Raw genomic sequence first — 15470 nt, 5'->3', positions numbered from 1 at the left:
TACTGCTGTGAACAGACATCATGACCAAGGCAACTCTTAATAGGACAACATTTAATTGGGGCTGGCTTACAGGTTCAGATGTTCAGTGCATTATCATCAAGGTGGGAGCATAGCAGTGTCTAGGTAGTCATAGTTCAGGAGGAGCTTAGAGTTCTAAATCTACTAGGAAAATACTGGCTTCAGGCAGCTAAAATGAGGATCTTAAGGTCCATGTCCACAGTGACAGACTTCCTCCAAAAAGGCCACACCTACTCCAACAAGACCATATCTCATAATGGTGCCACTCCATTGTCCAAGCATATTCAAACCACCACAGAGTAGGAACAGATGAAGGCTCGTGAAGAGGTCCAGGCTGCTCTGTAGGCTGCTTTATTACTTGGACCATGTGATCCAGAAGACCCAATGTTACTTGAGGTAACATAAGATTGCTGATTGGGGATTTTGGCAGGCCCCTTTGTGTGAATAATAAAAAAATATTGTTGAAATGTGGGAGCCAGGCTCTACCATTATCTTCAGACAACTGCCCTTCCTTTGAAAGACAACTCTTGACCATCTGTTTAGGCTTTTGTGGAAACCTAGTTTTTGACAATGTACCACCAAGTTACTACGCAACCTGAGCTGTTCATCATAAACTATATGTTATCCGACCTGTCATGGCAGTCAAAATAGAACATGCACAGCAGCAAATGGAAGTAGTATATATGTGATCAGGACAGAACAGGTCCTGAAAGAACACACAAATTGCATGAAGAAGTTACCCAAGTGTCTACAGTCTCTATTTCCATTACAATGCCACCTGCTGCCAAGCATACATCCATAGCTTCATGTAGTGCATCCTATAATTGATTGACTGAAGGAAGAGAAGACAAGTGCTTTACTTGCTAATGGTTCTATATATTATGCAGTCTAATTGGTGTTCTATAAGCTTCTTGTATGTTTATTAATATCTCTTTCTTTTTGTTAGGAAAGTATTCTACGATTTTGTTGAGAATTTTTTCTGGGCTTTGGAGCTGGGATTCTTTGCCTTTGTCTATTCCTATTATTTTTAGGTTAGGTCTTTTCATATTTCCCAGATTTCCTGGGTGTTTTGTGTCCTTCAAAGAACTAATGACAATACTCTTAAATTATTCTGCAAAATACAAACTTAAGGAAAAAATTTAAATTCTGTTTTATAAAGCAAAGCCATCATTACCTTGATATAAAAATCACACAAAGCCCCAACAAAAAATGTAGACCGTTATTTCTGTATGTATATAGATGAATATATTTTCAATAAATACTTGCAAACTGAATTAATAGACAAAAAATTATCATAATCAAGTTAGCTTCATCCCTGAGATGCAAAGCTCATTCAACATATGTAAATCAATAAATGTAATTCACCATATGAATGTACTAAAAGACAATACATGTTGTTTCATTCTTAGACATGTAGATCTTTCATTTGTCCTGGACCATTTGTTGAAGATAGAATTCTTCACTAAAACATCTGGTCCAAGACCATTTTTGGTTAAGAGACTTTTAATGACTGATTCAATTTCTTTAGCGATTATGGGGCTGTTTAAATAGTTTATCTGATCTTGATTTAACTTTAGTAAGTGATGTCTGTCAAGAAAATACTCAATTTTGTTAAATATTTTCCAATTTTGTGGAGTACCTTCTTTTGAAGTAAGACCTAATGATTTGAATTTTCTCAGTGTCTGATATTACGTCTCCTTTTTCATTGTTGATTTTGTTAATTTTGGATACTTTCTCTGTCTCTTGGTTAGTTTGGCTAAGGGTTTGTCTATCTTGTTGATTCCTTGAAGAACCAGCTCTTGGTTTCATTACTTCTCTGTATTGTATTCTGTTTCTTACTGATTGATTTCGACCCTGATTTTGATCATTTCCTGCCTTCTACTCCTCGTTGGTGTGCTTCCTTCCTTTTTACTAGTACTTTCAGGTGTACTTTTAAATTGCTTATATGAGAATTTTCTAATTTCTTTATGGAAGGACTTACTGCTCTGAACTTTCCTCTTAGCACTGCTTTTCTTTGTGTCCCATAAATTTGGGTATGTTGTGCCTTTATTTCCATTGAATTCTAGAAAGTCTTTAATTTCTTTATTTCTTCCCTGACCCAGAGATTGGGTAGAGAGTTTTTCAATTTCCGTGAGTATATATGTTTTCCAGGATTTCTGTTGTTGCTGAAGTCCAGATATAATCCATGGTGATCTGTTTAGATATAAGGCTTTATTTCAGTTTTTCTTGTATCTGTTGAGGCTTGCTTTGTGACCAGCTTTATGGTCAATTTTGGGCGAGAATCAATGAGGTACTGATAAGAAGGTATACTCTTTTTGTGGTTGAGTGAAATATTCTACAGTTGTTTCTTAGGTTTATTTGATTCATAATGTCTGTTTGTTTTGTTATTTATTTATTTATTTATTTATTTATCTAGATGACCTGGCATTTGGTGAAAGTGGAATGTTAATGTCTCCCACTATTAATGTGTGGGGTTTAATGTGCAATTTAAGATTTAGCAATGTTTCTTTTACAAATGTGGGTGCCTTTGTGTTTGGAGCATAGATGTTCAGAATTATCGTAGATTTTTTTTTATGAGCATGAAGTGTCCTATTCTGTCTCTTTTGATTAATTTTGGTTGAGAGTCTCTTTTATTAGATATTAGAGTGGTTAATCCAACTTGCTTTTTGGGTACATTTCTTGGAAAAGTTTTTTTCCAGACCTTTACTCTGAGGTAATGTCCATATTTACTTCTGAAGTGTGTTTCTTGTATGCAGCAGAATGATGGATCCTGTTTTTGTATCCATTATGTTAGCTTGTGTCTTTTTAATGGGGAAATGAGTCCATTGAGGTTGAGAGATATTAATGGTAAGTGATTGTTATTTCCTGTTATTTTTATGTTGATGGCGTTATTGTGCCTGTATGCTTGTGTGGTTGTGGGGTGTGTATGTGTGTGTGTGTGTGTGTGTGTGTCCCCTTTCCTTGTTTTTGTTTATATGGAATTACTTTTTTCCTGGGTTTTTTGTTTTTTTGTTTTTTTGTTTTTTTTTTTGGATGTAGGTATTCTTCTTGGGTTGAAACTTTCCTTCTAGTATTTTTTTTGTAGGGCTAGATTTGTGGAGAGCTATTATTTGACTTTGGATTTGTTTTGAAATGTCTTGTTTTCTCCATCTATATTGATTGAGAGTTTTGCTGGGTATAGTAGTAGGTTGCCACCTGTGGTTTTTTGGGTTTTTTGTGTTTTTTTTTTTGTTTGTTTGTTTTGTTTTTTTTAGAGGTTGCTGGCCCTTTTAGCTTTCAGAGTCACTGTTGAGAAGTCAGGTGTAATTCCGATACGTCTGTCTTTGTATGTTACATGTCCATTTACCTTTGCCACTCTTAATATTCCTTTTCTGTTCTGTAGATTTTGTGTTTTGAATATTATGTGTCAGAAGGATTTTTTTCTGGTCTAGTCTAATTGGTATTCTATAAGCTTCTTGTATGTTTAATAATATCTCTTTCTTTTTGTTAGGAAAGTTTTCTACGATTTTGTTGAGAATTTTTTCTGGGCTTTAGAGCTGGGATTCTTTGCCTTTGTCTATTCCTATTATTTTTAGGTTAGGTCTTTTCCTGTTTCCCGGATTTCCTGGGTGTTTTGTGTCAGGAATTTTTTTAGATTTAACATTTTCTTTGAATGGTGTGTCAATTTTTTTTCTATTGTATGTTCCATGCCTGAGATTCTCTCTTCCATTTCCTGTATTCCGTTGGTAATGCTTGACTCTGTAGTTACTGTATTCTCTAGGTTTTCCATCTCCAGGATTGCCTCACTTTATGTTTTCTTTATTGCTTGTATTTCCACTTTCAGGTCTTGCACTGTTTTATTTATTACCATAACCTGTTTAATTGTATTTTCCTGCATGTCTTTAAGGTATTTATTTGTTTCTTCTTTAAAGACCTCTATCTCTTTGATTGTATTTTCCTATATTTATTTAAGAGATTTATTCATTCATTTCCTCTTTAAAGGTCTGTATCGTCTTTATAAAGTTGGATTTAAGGTCATATTCTGGTGTTTCAATTGTGTTAGGATATACAGGGTTGCTATAGCTTGGTATTTGTGCTTTGGAGATGTTTTATTGCTTGTTGTTTGTGTTCAAGGGTATTTAGCCATCTGTATGCTAGTCCCTGGAAATCCTTGTCGTAGTTGGTACTGGGGATGGGGCCAACCTCAATGGCTTTGGTCTGTCAGGCCTCTGATGGGTATCCTTGGGCTGTATGGTTCCAAACTTTTAGGTCTGTAAGGTTCAGGAGCCTCAGATCTGATGAAGGTGAGTGAAGAGGTGGCAGGAGAATGGAGTTCTCTCTGAACTAGTAGGCTGCTAAGTGCAACTTGGTTTGGCAGAGAGGGCTCAGCCAGCAGGGAAGATGGGTGGGGGAATGTAAGCTAATCTGTATTGTTCAGGTGTTTGATGGAGGGGGAGGAGAGGTGCAGGTAAATGGAAATCCCCCTGGAATTGCTACTCTATATTTTAAAGTGCTAGTTTATCATTTAGTAATCTATCCCTTCTTTACATAGAGAAGTATTCCAATAGAATGAAAGCAAAACATAAAATCTTTTATGAACTCAGCTCTGTCTCTCATTCTATATTCCATCCATATATTGGCCAATAATTTACAAATAAATACATATACAATCACTAAAATTATGCTGCTTATAACTATTAGCATTAGAATATGTTATTGAATATAATTATTTATATTCTTTATAGCTATTCAATTTAAGGATTGCAAAGTCTAATTCAACCAGAATTTAGCTAGAAATCCAGGATTATGTTTTACATATTAGCTCCAGATATTTATGAAGTTCCTCTCGGTGTAGTTCTTGATAGTCTATAAACCATAAGTCTCTTCTGCCCACCCACCCCCATCAACCACACAAAATGTGCAAGTGAAACGATATTCAGATGTTGCGTTAGATTTAAAAGTTCAAACAAAGAACTGAAAGGCATGTTCCTAATAATGACTGGCTAATCATTTTACTGATGTATCCCAAGGGTATGTCTATATATGCCTTATTCATAAGTGAAGGGCTGAATTTGGTTCCTTGTCAGTTGGACAAATTATTGATGTAGTTAATCTCAGACTCTATTCTCCCAATCATTCTTACTTTTCCATGATAGCTATCTTTATTTTGACAAGTCTATTTAAATGAGTTACAAAAATTAAAACAACCAGGGAGCACTTTCTGTCCCTAATAGTTGGCACAATATCTCTAAATAATCAATGAAATAATAAAATGATAGCTATAAACTTTATAAATCTTGGAAGAGACACAGATATGCAGGTCAAAGTAGCCCCTAAAACTATTAAAATAGTTGACCACAAAAAGTTTTCTTTAGTGCATATTATAATCAAACTTTAAAACACTGAAACAAAAATAATTCTGTAAATGAGAGAAAGCATCAAGTTATGTATAAAAAGATCATCATTATCTGAACAAGGACATCAACAGACATGCTAAAATGGATAGAGAAAAGTCAACAGTGCTGCAATGCTACACAAAGAAATTTGAGTAACTGTAGAATGCTGTCAATGGGAGAGATTATCTTCTCCAGAAAAGAGCACACCAATTGGTTACCCAATAGCAAATGATCATACCCGAAAACATTCATGCAAGTAACATTATACAGGCTGATCAGGTTATATTTAGGAATATATGTTTATATACATACATACATGTAACAATTGATGAAAAAGGAGGGCATAATTTTTTCACATTTCAAACATAAATTTATTGAGCATCATTACCACACTATCTTTTTTATTTTATTTATTTACATTTCAGTCATTTCCTTACAGTCTCCCTACCACAGTTCCTCATCCCATTTCTCCTTTCCCTTGTTTCCAAGAATGTTCCACCCTCCACTAAGCCTCTCCCTTCCCTGGGGCCTCAAGTCTCTCAAGGATTAAGGACATCTTCTCCTACTGAGGCCAGACCAGGTAGACCTCTGCTATATATGTGCCAGAGGCCTCAGACCAGCCCGTTGTATGCTCCTGGTGGATAACTCAGTCTCTGGGAGCTCCCTAGGGTCTGGGTTAGTTGAGTCTGCTGGTCTTCCTACGGGATCACTCTCCATTTCATCTTCTTCAATTCTTCCCTTAATTCAACCTTAGAAGTCTCGACTTCAGTCCATTTGTTTGGGTATATCTGCCTCTGTCTCAGTCAACTGCTGGTAGGGCCTCTCAGAGGACAGCCATGCTGGGCTCCCATCTGTAAGCACATCATAGCATCAGTAATAGTGTCAGGACTTAGTGTCCCCCTCCATGAGCTGGATCCCAAGTTGTGCCAGTCATTAGACTCCCTTTTCTTCTGTCTTTTCTCCATTTTTGTCCCTGCAGTTCTTTTATACAGAAGCAATTCTGGGTCAGAAATTTTGACCGTGTGTTAATAACCCTGTCCCTCTACTTGAGGCCCTGTCTATTAACTTGAGGTAGACTCTTTGTTTTCCCTCTCCCCAGTGTTGGGCATTATGGCTAAGGTCACTTCCAATGATCCCTAATAGTCTCTCACCTCCCAAGTCTCTGATACTTTCTAGAGGGACCCCACCCACCCACCCCAGCCCCTGAGGCTGCTTATTTCCATTCATTCTCTTGGCCCTCTGGACTTCTCTCCTATTCTGCGCCCCCAGCCCCATATCTGACCCTACTCCCCTTTTCTCTTCTCCCTCCCCTCTCCCACCTATGTCCCTCCTCCCTCTGCCTCCCATGATTATTTCCTTCCCCCTTCTAAGTCGGATTGCAGTATCCTCACTTGGGCTTTTCTGCTTTTTTCACTTCTTATGGTTTGTAGATTGTATCCTAGGTATTCTGTATTTTTTTTGTCCAATATCCACTTATCAGTGAGTTTATACTATGCATGTCCTTTTGGATCTGAGTTAACTCACTCAAGCTGGTATTTCATAGTTCCATCTCTTTGCCTGCAAAATTCATGATGTCCTAGTTTTTATTAGCTGAATAATATTCCATTGTGTAAATGAAACACATTTTTTATATTCATTCTTCAGTTGAGGAACATCTGGGTTGTTTCTATCTTCTGGCTGTTACTAAGAAGGCTGCTATGAACATGTTGGAGCATGTGTCCTCGTGGTGTGGTGAAACATTTTTTGGGTATGTGCCCAAGAATAGTCACTGAGGTGTGTTTCTTGTATGCAGCAAAATGCTGAATCCTGTTTATGTATCAAGTCTCTTAGCCTATGTCTTTTTATTGGTTCTTTGAGTCCATTGATGCTGAGAGATACTAACGACACATGATTGTTCATTCCTGTCATTTTTGTTGCTTTAGGTGGTATTATGTATGCATGATTCTCTTCTTTGTGGTTTCTTATGAAACATTTAATTTCTTGTGTTTTCTTGTGTGTAGTTACCTCTATAGAGCTGGATTAGTAGAAAGATAATTGTTTAAATTTGGTTTTGTCATGGAATATATTGGTTTCTCCATCTACAGTGATTGAGAGGTTTGTTGGGTATACTATCCTGTGCTAGCATTTGCATTCTCTTAAGATCTGGATAACATCTGTCCAGGATCTTTTAGCTTTTAGAGTCTCTGTTGAGATGTCTGGTGTAATTCTGATAGGTCTGCCTTTATGTGTTACTTGGCCTTTTCCACTTACTGCTTTGAATATTCTTTCTTTGTTCTATGTATTTAGTGTTCTGATTACATGTGTTGAGAAGATTTTCTTTTCTGGTCCAATCTATTTAGTATTTTGTAGGCTTTTTGTACATTCATGGCCATCTCTTTCTTTAGGGAAGTTTTCTTCTATTATTTTGTTGGATATTTTTTTTGCCCTTTGAGCTGGGATTCTTTACTTTCTTCTACTTTTATTATTCTTAGGTTTGGTGTGTGTGTGTGTGTGTGTGTGTGTGTGTGTGTGTGTGTGTGTGTGCATGTGCATGCGTGTGTCTTGAATTTCCTGGATATTTTGTATAAGAAGTTTTTACACTTTGTATTTCCTTTGATGTGCCAATATCTTTTGTGGTATCTTCTATGCCTGAGATTCTCTCTTCTAGCTCTTGTATTCTGTTGGTAATGCTGGCATCTGTAGCTCCTGATTTCTCTCCTAAGTTGTTCACCTCCAGGGTTGCCTTCCTTTGTGTTTTCTTTATTGTTTCTATTTCATTTTTTAGTTCTTTGATGCTTTTGTTCAATTCCTCTATCTGCTTTATTGTATCTTCCTGCATTTCTTTAAGAGTTTTTTTTTTTCTTTAAGGGCTTCTACTTGTTTGCCTGTGTTTTCCTGTATTTCTTTAAGGGAGTTCATTATATTCTCCTTACTATAATACCACACATCCCAGCTGTCATCTTCATGAGATGTGATTTCAGGTCATTGTCTTATTTTTCATGTGTGATAGTATATCTAGGGCTTGCTGTAGTAGGAGAACTGGGCTCTGATGGTGCCAAATTGCATTGAGTTCTATTGCTTTTAATCTTGTGCTTGCCTCTAACCATCTGGTTCTCTCTGGTATTAACTGACATGGGTGTCTCTGACTGGAATCAGCCTCCTTTGAGGCAGGTTGAACTCTGTAACATGAGTTATAACTGGCCTCCTTGGAGGCAGGCACTGCTGCCTCTGATTAGGGTGGACCTCCTATGTCTCTGGTTAGAGTAGTCCTCCTGTGTCCCTGGTTACTGTGGACCTCCTATGTCCTTGTTTACTGCAGACCTCCTGGGAAGCTTGCAAGCTGTAGCCTTTGGTTTGGCCTTGTTGAGGAAGTGGACTAGAAAGAAGGTGGAACTCAGGGGTGATTGGATGAGATTCTCACCTGTGTCTTTGGTTTCTGTGGGCCTCCTGGAATGCAAGCAGGCTGTAGCATTTGGGTGGGTAAGGAGCTGCTGAACTGGCCTGGGTGGGGAAGTGGGCCAGAATAAAGATGGAGCTCTAGGAGTGGGGAGGCCTTGGCTAGAGGAGGTCCCACATCAGCTGGACTATGTGGGTGTCCCAGCTGGTGTGGGTATTGGGGTGAGATTCTCATCTGTGTCTTTGGTTGCTGCAGACCTCCTGGAAAGCATGCAGGTTGCATCATTTGAGTGGGCATTGAGCCACTTCTATGTCTGGGATAGGGAAGTGGGCCAGAAGCAAGAGACCATTCATTTAAGGAGAGAAAAACAGGTATATGAAAGGGTTTGGAGAGGAATAAAAGGAAAGGGAGAAATGATGTGATTATATTATAATATAAAACAAAGAAATGATAAGAATAATCATCACCCAAAAAGTAACTGTTAACTTCTCAACAAATTTTATAAAGTAGGAGAGTCTAAGATGAAAAATAATAACAAAGGGATGTGCGAATAATGATTTATTCAGAAGGTTCAAATAAAACCTTAAAACACAAGGAAAAATGTATATGTTGGATGCTCTTTGATTTGGGCCATTTGACCCAGTAGACCTAATAACACTCATTATATAGGAATGGAGTTTAGAGATGTTGGCAAACATTAGGTGAAACATAGCAGAGCTTCTTAATACCTTCTAGTAAGGCCTTACCATCACCTGAAGGCAAACATGCTTTCCTTAAGTGACAGGACTTACCCGCCTATTAAGCATTAGTGTTAATTGACCACTAATGTACCACCTATTAATTATTTAGCCTAAACTTCACATCACATACTGGATATTTTCTGATCTATAAATTGACCAAGCTGGAATGCAAAATCACAGTCCATTACCAAGTAAAAGGGTATTATACATGATTACACCCAAGAAGATTCAGAAACCACAGTAAATTACATGAAGAAGCAGCCCAAATGCCTTTCATGCCTATTTAAGTTATAATATTTTCTATATGCACTTTTTAATTATTATTATCTCATTAGATAGCCTTTATGATCAGCAGGTGGAAGGACAATTTGACTGAGGCCAGGTGATAATTTTTTTACAGTTCTGTATGGTGTGTAGGCAGCACAAACACCATGCAGCTGAAGTACTACCATTCATCATTTTATCAATCTTGAATGGCAGTGGTGAAAAAAATATTCACAATGGAAAGAATTTCAGACAGTGCACAAGAGCATACATTTTGCTTCATGGGGACCAAAGTTGCAAATATGAAATTATAATCTGATTCATTTTGCAGTAGCCAGTGGTTTGAGTGCATAAGTGGGAACACAAATGGAGACATGTTTGAAACATATGTGAAGAAAATGGGTAGAGAAGGGGTATGTGAGTATCCTTACTGGAATAGATACCTTTTCTCTACATAATGCTTCTGCCAAAACCCGTCTGTGGATTTATAGAATGTCTCATCCACCATTACTGGAACAATTTAATTCAAAGCCAAAAAAAGGGTGACAATGGCCTCATGTACTTTCTGGCCTTAAATCTAACTACTACTTTTAAACAGCTGACCTGATAGAATGGAATAGTGTTAAGGAAAGCACAATGAAATAGAAGGTAATGATCAGAAAGTGGGAAAGGAAAACTAACATGAAAGAACTTTAAAATAAACATATAGAATCTCTCTCAATCTCTCTCTCTCTCTCTCTCTCTCTCTCTCTCTCTCTCTCTCTCTTTCTCTCTCTCTCTCTCCAAACACACACATGCGCTTGCATACATGCACACGCACACACACACACACACACACTTCCCCAAGTAGATACATTATGCCACCCAGCTACCCAATAAAAAAATCCCAGTTGTAGGAATGAGTTATAATTTGCTGAGTCATTGAATAAAGAGGTCCCAGGAAATCCTCAAACATCCTAGGCTATTGCCCAAGGCTGTTAGTATGAACTTCTTAAAATGAAGTTATGCTGCCACCCAGATAGCAATATAGTGGATAATTGAAGCCTAGTTTCTAGAATGTTATATGTGCTCTGGTTCAGCATCAAAAATATGGTAATATTTCTCCCATAATCATATTTTATGAGTTCAATATCAAAGGATAACAATCAGATTTGTACCACACATCTTGATCTCTGTGGACTTTTGCTCTGCTGGCTCAGAACTCTTGGATCTACAGGGAAAATGAGCCAGAAGCTTAGATGTTCTCCTGGCCATTTTGACCTCATGATTAACTTGAAGTCTAAGAAAAGGACTCACTTACAGTGTTAGGAAAGAGGAATTATCTAATCTATTGGAGGTGGGGAAAAATTGACTAGTGTCCCACAATGGAGGAAACAAAGAGTATCTCTGAAATGTGAAAGATACTTTGTGGTGTTTCATAGTGTAGCCATATCTGACAATTAAAGTTTATAGATAGAAAACTATAAGAACCAAATCCAAGATGAATAATAAATGTCCCAAACACATTAGAAATTAATGTGTGGGTCATCTCTCAAGGTAAGAAGCCAATACACACAAAAGAGAGAGAGAGAGAGAGAGAGAGAGAGAGAGAGAGAGAGAGAGAGAGACTTAGACACACAAAACTATGTACAAATTTATACACAAATAAAATTAAGTACAAATTTTATTGATAAAACAGATTGCTATAGAAAACAGAATTCTAAAGAGGTAAATTTTCACAAGGTTTTGTGAAGTTCAAAAATTTAGGGAATTCATCACTATCAGAAAATCCCTAAATAAAATGTTTTGGGGGTTCTTTAGTAGAAGCCAGAGTATAACTAATGTCATTAAATTATGGGAAAATAAACTCACAATAATAGTTTAGATATATAAAACAGAGAAAATAATTTCACCTTCTTGATACAGAAAAAGTGCTTCTCATGATGTAGAAGAAAAGAACTCACTCCCAAAAATGTGCCCTCTAACTTCTGTGTGTATCAAGCACTCACATAAACAAACAAATAATAGAATGTGATTAGAAGTAAAGATATATTTTAAGAGAATATATTGTTTACCAGATACTCATTTCAGATAGGTGCATATGCTTATAATCATAAAGGTCAGTAGGAACCAGAGTGTCAGGATTTCAAAGCCAGTTTTAGCTACATCATGAGTTAAAGGCCAGCATGCTAATTTCAGATTCTATAATTTGGTTTCTCATTTTCTTTCCTGTGTTTAGTTGAGCCAAGGAACTGTCAATTTTGTTTATCTTATCAAAGAACCAGTTCTTTTATTCATAGGTTCTTTATATTGTTTTTTTTTTATACATTAATCTCTGCTCTGAGATTTTATTACACTTTGCTGTTGAGTAGGTTTGGATATGGTTTGTTCTTGTTTTTCTTAGATCACAAAGTCGCTAATTTGTAATTTTTCTTAGTTTTTTTAATATAGCATTCAAAGCTATAAATTTCCCTAGTAGGACTGTTTTTAATGTGTCCCAGGGAGTTTGTTGTATGGTATACTCATTTTCATTCAGTTCCAGGAGAATTTTTTATTTATTGATTTCTTCTTTGATCAGTTCATCATTTGGAAATTAGTTGTTTAATTTTCATGAGTGTGATGACTAATCTTGGTTGTCAACTTGACTACATATGGACTGATAAACCAAAATCAGGATCACATCCTTGAAGTAACTGTAGAAATTAATGCTACTATTAAGGACTTACAGGATGCAGAGGTATGTGTTCTATTTACATCTTTCTTTAATTCCTTGTCTTAGTGTTTTACTGAAGGGAAGAGATATCATGACCAAAGAAACGCTTACAAAAGGAAGCATTAATGTGGGCTTACAGTTTCAGAAGCTAAGTCTAGCAACATAATGGTGGGGAACACCACATTAGAGTAGTAGATGAGAGCTAAATCCTGTTCCACAGGCAAGGATGGGGGGCTCATCCTGGGCTGGGTTTGTGACACATCCAAACCCTCCCTACTGACACACTTCCTCCAAAAAGGCCATAGCTAATCTAACAAGGCCATGTTTCTTAAACCTTGTATTTTTTTCAAGGTGTTGTACTTCCTGTGACTGAGTATTCAAATATTTGAGTCTATGGGAGCCATTGTTATTCAAACTACCAAAATCCTGTATCTTGTCTGTGCAGAAAACATATGGATCATGGAGAATGATAGTTGACTAACACAAACTTAACTAAATATTGACTTCTGTTGTAGCTGCTGTACTAGATAACATGTCCTTACATGAGCAGATTAATACATCAACTGATGCACAACATACAGGTATTGATCTAGTAATTGCCTTTATCTCAGTACTTGTCTAGAAGTACCACCAAAAGCAGTTTGCTTTCAGTTGTCAAGGCCAACAGTATACTTACATAAGTATAGCTCAGAGGTATACTAACAATTTAACCCTATGTCATAAGTTATTCAGTAGTGATCTTGGTTGTCTCTTCCACAAAATATTACAGTGGTCCAATATATTGCTGACATTATGCTGATTAGACTAAGTAAACAGGAGCTATCAACCACTTCGGACCTGTTGGTAACACATATGTGCATGAGATGATGAAAAATACATCCAACAAAAAATTCAAGACCCTATTTCCTCAGTTAAAATTTTAAGAAATCCAGTGGTGTGAGTTATACAAAGATATTACTTCTAAGGTGAAAGATAAGTTATCTCACCTGGTTCTTCCCACCCCTCAGAAATAAACACATTTGGATCCATCTTGGATTCCTCAGTTGTGTGTGTTATGCTAGGCAATATGCAAAGTAACCCAGATTGCTGCTAGCACTGGGCAGAGCCTAGAACAAGACAAAGCCTTTCAGCAAGTGCAGGCTGATGTGCAGTATACTCTACCACTTGGACCATAGGCTCCAGCAGAATCAATGGTACTTGTGGTAGGAGCAGCAGATTGAAGATGCTGCTTGGACCCTCTGGCAGACCATTATAGTAAAGCACAGAAGTGGTCCTTGGGATTTCAGACCAAGGCTTTACCGTAATCTGTAGAAATCTACTCTCCATTTGAAAGAAAAATCTTGGCCTGCTACTGGGCCTTAGTGGAAACTGATCATTTGAATAGGGGTCTACCAAGTTAGCATGAGACCTGAGCTGCTCATTATTAGGTGGGTATTATCTGACTGACAAAGCTATAAAATATATTGTTCACAGTGTTATATTCATTATCAATCCTGACCAAGTCCTGAAATCAGGAAAAAGTTACATAAGGAAGTTTTCTGATTATGGTTCCTCCTGACATTAAAAAACACGACATACCTTAGTTGCAGAATGCAGAGAAAAAAAAATCTGAAACTGAGTTGGAAGCTTCCCTCCTATTAATTAGCCTTGTTCATCCAGCTAGAGAAAAATATAGCAATAGTTTTGCATTCAGGCTGCAATGTAAAATGGGGTTAGTGCCTAATAGGGGGAGGGCTCATGCCCTATACTGTAGGTCCATGACTGGCAGGACATGGACACCAGGGTTGACCTACTATTTTTGTTTGACTAAATGGGCATGTTGTCAAGCTTCATGTTAAATATTTATGTTTATACCTACAAGTGAGAACTCTTCTCAGTCTTAATCAAATGAGTGTTTTCTTTTTAGTGAATAGCATTTAGTGAAGAAACTTATGGAGATTAAGGTACTAATAACAAGTGACTGTTGAGTATTCAGCTAGAGTTCCTATAGCACTTTTTCTGAGGATAAGGGACCTTTGTGAAACAGTGAACAAAGCTAACATGAGAACCAAACAATAGGAAAGAAGATCTGAAATGCTGTCTTTTAAACATCTCATGGCCATAGCACTCATGAACTCACACATTTTCAATTCCCTGCATAAGATATTCAGTCATAGACAAAGGAGGGAGGAGGTGTTCATAGGGCAGCACTCCTCTAAGAAAGTTAATGGCAGTGGAGAGCTGTTAGAAACTAGGGAGCTGTCTTCAGTTATGTCGCCATTGATAAGTCACTTATATGCAGTCAGGGGTTTCATGAGTGGCCTTGGTTAATCTCACTTTGTCACTAAAAAAAGAAAGAAACAAAATAGTCACAGAACTGATAGAAGTGGGGACTTGATGAGAATAGACTAGGGTATTAGGAAGCAAAGTAAGGGTGAAGAGATGAGTGATATGGAGAGAGAGAGAGAGAGAGAGAGAGAGAGAGAGAGAGAGAGAGAGAGAGAGAGAGGGAGAGGGGGAGAGAGATGATAGAGATAGAGATATAGAGATTAGATAGATATAGATATAATTAAGATATATATATCTTATCATATATATATGAGAGAGAGAAAATGTGTGTGTGTGTGTGTGTGTGTGTGTGTGTGTGTGTGTATGTGTGTGCGCGTGTGTGTGTGTAAGAATGATAAGTTGGGACTGTATTTGTATAAGTGAGCTAAACCTTAGAAAAGCTGATTTTCCATCTCTCTTAAGCCATTGTCTACAGTTCTTGGGTAGGGCCCTGTAGATTTCCTCCAAATATTTTGATATGCCAACTAATCTTGTCATTATTGTTGTCTGGTTTAAGCAGCAATATTATTTAAACTTCATGGATACAGCTCCATTGCCATGGTTGAAAACAGTATACTGATTCTCTGTCTCTTACAATCTTTACAAGCCTACTTCTAACTTGTTCTCTGAACTTTATGTATAGTGCAATGTTGTAGATGTATAGAATAAAGTGGCACACCCTGAAGCTAGTTGTTCTC

The sequence above is a fragment of the Arvicanthis niloticus genome, chromosome 3, assembly GCF_011762505.2.
Source record: "Arvicanthis niloticus isolate mArvNil1 chromosome 3, mArvNil1.pat.X, whole genome shotgun sequence".
Taxonomy (NCBI): Eukaryota; Metazoa; Chordata; class Mammalia; order Rodentia; family Muridae; genus Arvicanthis; species Arvicanthis niloticus.
The sequence above is the reverse complement of the archived record's forward strand: the minus strand, read 5'-3'. Positions refer to the sequence as shown.